Here is a 5,098-nt window from a genome sequence, read left to right on the forward strand (position 1 = left end):
GTCTCTCCAACAAATTCACCGTACTGGACGAACAGGAGTTCCCTGCACTTTCAGGACCACTTTCAGGATCCACACAGCGGAACCCCGGACACCGGTGGTCTGCACCCTCCACCAGAACAGAATTCACAGACCAGTTTCATCATGGACCAGCAATAAGCGAAATAACTTAGTTCCTGTCACACCTGCTTCAACCTCCTCACACTGTGATGAAGAGCGCACGCTCAGCACGAACATCCAGTTGGCCGTGCTGAACGTGCGCTCCCTTTAAAATAAAACTTTTATCATAAATGACCTGATTTTAGATAACAAGTTAGACAGCATTCTTTAAACAGAGACATGGCTTGGCACTGACGCACCAGTTGTGCTCACCGAGGCCTGCCCACCAAATTTAAATTTTTTATTTTCGACCAGGAGTGGTAAAAGAGGGGGTGGAACTGCCTCTATCACGAGAAACGCTTTGAACTCAATTGAAGTCTCTTTTAACAGTTACACATCGTTTGAGCATCATGCCTTTGTTTTTAGCAGTCCTCCTATTCTTTGCATCACAGTTTACAGACCACCCCACCATCATCCTACCTCTTTTATCAGTGAATTCTCTGAACTATTATCAATCATACACACCAACTATAACAAAAATTCTAATAACTGGTGATTTTAACCTACATGTCGATAATAGCTCTGACGTAATGTCCAATGACTTTTTAAATCTTTTAAGTTGCATGGATTTTAAACAGCACGTCACACAGCCGACTCACAACAGAGGACACACCCTGGACCTGGTCATAACCTATGGCCTGTCCACTGGTGTGTCCTCTGTCGTTGACCTGGCTGTGTCTGACCACTACTGTGTATATTTTAACATCACCAGTTTTAACCACCAGGAGGCCCCAGTGAGCTTGAGCTTAGTGAATAAATTTGCAATATGCACTTTAGTGTCATCGGCATAAAAATGGTAAGAGGCATTTGACAGGTTATCACATATTTTGTTTATATAAATAGAGAATAAAATAGGCCCCAAGACTGAACCTTGGGGCACACCTTTGGAAACCTCAGAAAAGGGTGAGGTGGAACCAGCCATCTGAACACACTGGGTTCTATTAGTCAAATAATTGGCAAACCACGAGGCTGCAATTTTAGACAGGCCGATCTGATGTAGCATGTTTATCAGTATACCGTGATCTACTGTATCAAATGCCTTTGACAAATCAATGAAAAGTGCAACACAGTAATTCCTGCAGTCCAAAGCATAGTTAAAATCATTCAGAACCTTAAGACTGGCTGTGACTGTGCCGTGTTGCTTTCTAAAACCAGACTGGAAGGTTGCTAAAATATTATTTGCTTCAAGAAAGTCTTTGAGCTGATCACTGACCAGTCGTTCGAACACTTTGGAGAGCACACAGAGTTTGGATATCGGACGGTAATTATTTACGTCCGAAGGTTCCCCCCCTTTTAACAGGGGAAGAACAAAAGCTGACTTCCAAATTTTTGGAATTGTGCAAGTGATAAAGCTCAAATAAAAAATGTGCGAAAGAGGCTCAGCAATAAAATCTGCTGACAATTTGAGAAAGAACGGGTCAAGTTTGTCAGGACCCACTGCTTTTTTAGCGTCCAGTTTGGACAAAACTTTCTGCACATCAGAGGCAGACACAGGAGTAAAATAAAAACAATTTGCATCACTAGTTGCAACCTGAGCATCTGTAATTGATACAGGTTTGACGCATTCAGGGTAAACAATGTCAAATAAGTTACCAGCAGAAATAAAGTGTTCGTTACACAAGTTCAACATGTCAGATTTTTCAGTCAGAGTACATGAACCTTTCATCAAAAAATTAGGGAGTTCAGTTGTTGATCTTAGACCAGAACTCTTCACAGCTTTCCAAAATTTCTTAGGGTTGTTTAAGTTTTTGGTTGTTTCAGAGAGGTAAAACTTTGACTTGGCCTTCTTAATAAAGGTTGTATATTTGTTGCGAAGCTGCCTGAAGGAGAGCCAATCGGCTTCATTTTTTGTTTTTCTTGCCTTGGCCCAGGCAGCGTCTCTTGTCTTAAGTAGGTGACCAATTTCTGGACAGAACCAGGGGTTATTTCTTCCCTTAACACGGAATTTGCGTATGGGTGCATGTTTATCAATTAATCTCAGAAATTCGTCACAGAAGTATTTCCAAGCAAGTTCAACGTCATCAAAGAGTGAAACTCTGCTCCAATCAAAAACTGACAAATCATGGTAGAAAGCTTGCTCATTAAAGTGTTTAAAATCCCTTTTCAGCAAAAGCTGTGGCTTTGTTTTTGGGAGCTTGGCATTTCTCACAGTAGCAATAGCACAGTGGTCACTTAAATCATTTGCAAAAATACCTACTCCAGTGTACTTGTGGGGAACATTAGTTAAGATTAAGTCAATTAATGATGATTGATGGGTTGTTTTGCATTTGGGCGGGTTGGACTATGAATTAGCTGGGCAAGATTAAATGAGTCACAAACAGATTTCAAGCTATCTGATGCGGATGTCAGCCAGTCAAGATTTAGATCTCCAACCAAGACAAGTTCACTCTTGTTAAACCTGGAAATTATATCTGACAGTGACGAGAGGGCTTCATTACATGCTGAGGGTGGTCTATAACAACCCATAACTGTTATAGACTGATCCTGTGCAAAATCAAGTTTTAGGGCAAGAAGCTCGAATTGCTTGCTCAAGGAAACAGAGGATAGGACAGACACATGGTACTTATTTTTAACATAGATGGCTATACCCCCGCCTTTCCTGGGACGATCACAGCGGAAGACACGATAGCCTTTTATTAAGATGTCATTGTCTGAAATAGATTTTGTCAGCCAGGTTTCAGACAGGACAAGAATGTCAGTGTCAGTTGACTTAATCCAAATTTTTACAAAGTCTAGTTTTGGGAGCAAACTTCGTATATTTAGATGGAGGCCACATCTGGTACTGAAGTCATCAGGGGTAGCAATACAATTCAGAGTGGGTTAGGCTGAACATTGCCAGACAGAAGTAACAAAAGCAGAATGAAACATTTTCTCTTAAGATCACAAAGTGATGTGGAGTCACCCTTATGTGACATGGTAAAGTCAATAAATGATGCTTCTGTGAGAGAAAAATATTTTTTCAAGACAAGATTACACATTAAACGAAGCAATTTAGGATCATTTAATATTGGCCCACACGAGAACACTGGCAAATATTCAGTCAGCTAAGTAGGAGCAGAGGACCAGGTGATAGTAACTGCCTTGGGAAGGTGTAGAGGTAGGTGGAGCTCCTTAGAGGATGCATTACGATGGATTACAGTTCCATGTGACCAGAGAGCGAGAAATAGGAACAGTGCAAGTAATGGTTTCATTGTTAATGTCTCAAGATGAGATAGTCATGCAGTTAAAGACACTAATAGTGTTAGGAGTGAAAGGCAGAGAGGTGAGATGCAGGGTCACTTGAGGAATCACCTGCCTGGCTGCGCTGAGTAGAGTCGTCTGCAGCAGGACCGCTGTGCTCTCCCACGACGCGGCTATCAGCGGCTAACAGTAGCAGTTAGCTTACCAGTCGGCCACCAGATGCCAACTCTCCGGGCAACTGTTAGCGGCTAACTCACCAGCTAACTGCCAGCAATTCGGAGTGTTGGAGGACGGATCCCGGTGTAGCCACAGGACTCGGCAGCTAACAGGCCAATCACCGGCTTTAGCTTCAGTATCCAGTGGAGAGGGGACACACAGCTGAGGATCCAAGAGGAAGACAGATGCGAGCAGCAACAGATGGACACCCTGGAGCCGGTATCTGCTCCCGTACCACAACAATGTCAGACGAACCGGCAACAGCACCGTACCACAGCGGCGACACATTCACATGAGGGACCGAGATGCACCAGCCTGAGCAGACACTTCGTCAACCAGGCAGACGTGCCGGTAGGGATTTCCCAGGCAGCAGCATAAACTCAGCAGGCTTCACAGGTGGACCAAGAAGGTAAGAAGCCGGTAGGCAGTACTTTGATGATTATTAGTTTCCTCACAGATTAGCTCGGATTAGTGTTCACATGGAGATGAGTCCAGTTAGAAACGATTAAAATAAGAATGAGAAATATCACGCTCAGAGAAAGTTAGTAAAAGTTCGTTGAAACGCCTTCAAAAGACACTACGTCAGAGAGTAAACTCTCTAGACAGGTGTCTTCCCCAGCGCCTTTAAAACATCAGTGGTGAAGCCCCTTCTGAAGAAGAGTAACCTAGACCCCAATATTTTTAATAACTACAGACCAGTGTCCAACTTACCATTTTTAAGTTAAAATATTAGAAAAGCTGGTTTTTCATTAATATTTTAGAGAAATACCAATCTGGTTTTAGGATAAACTACAGTACAGAGACAGCCCTTTTAAAGATTTTAAATGACATTAGGTATAACGCAGATTCACATAAACTCACAGTCTTGGTACTACTGGATCTAAGTGCTTCCTTTGATACAGTAGATCACCACATTTTATTAAACAGACTGAGACACCTAGTCAGCCTCTCTGGTACTGTTTTTAACTGGTTCAGCTCCTATCTCACAGATCTGAGCTGAATTTTATTCCACATATTAAAAATGTAACAAAAATAGGTTTTTATCATCTTAAGAATATAGCCAGAGTCCGCCCATTTCTCTCTCAAGCTAACACGGAGGTGCTGATGCATGCTTTTATCTCCTGTCGTTTAGACTACTGTAATGCCCTGCTCTCTGGCCTCCCCAAAAAGACCATTTCTAACCTGCAACTATTACAGAACTCAGCCACACGTGTGCTGACAAAGACCAGAGGGCGGGCTCACATTACACCGATTTTAAAATCGCTGCATTGGCTCCCTGTGTGTTTCAGGATCGATTTTAAGGTTCTTTTATTAGTTTTTAAATGATTAACTTAATGGTCTTGGGCCCACTTATTTATCTGACATGCTTTTATCATATCAACCCTCGCGGGTCCTGAGGTCCTCCAGCACTGGACTTTTAATTATTCCTAGAGTTAATACAAAAACCCACTGGGAGGCTGCATTCAGACAATCCGCCCCTTGACTATGGAATAGCCTGCCGGAGAGCATCAGGACTGCAGAGACTGTTGATGTTTTTAAAAGGAGG

This window comes from Chelmon rostratus, chromosome 12, assembly GCF_017976325.1.
Source record: "Chelmon rostratus isolate fCheRos1 chromosome 12, fCheRos1.pri, whole genome shotgun sequence".
Classification (NCBI taxonomy): domain Eukaryota; kingdom Metazoa; phylum Chordata; class Actinopteri; order Chaetodontiformes; family Chaetodontidae; genus Chelmon; species Chelmon rostratus.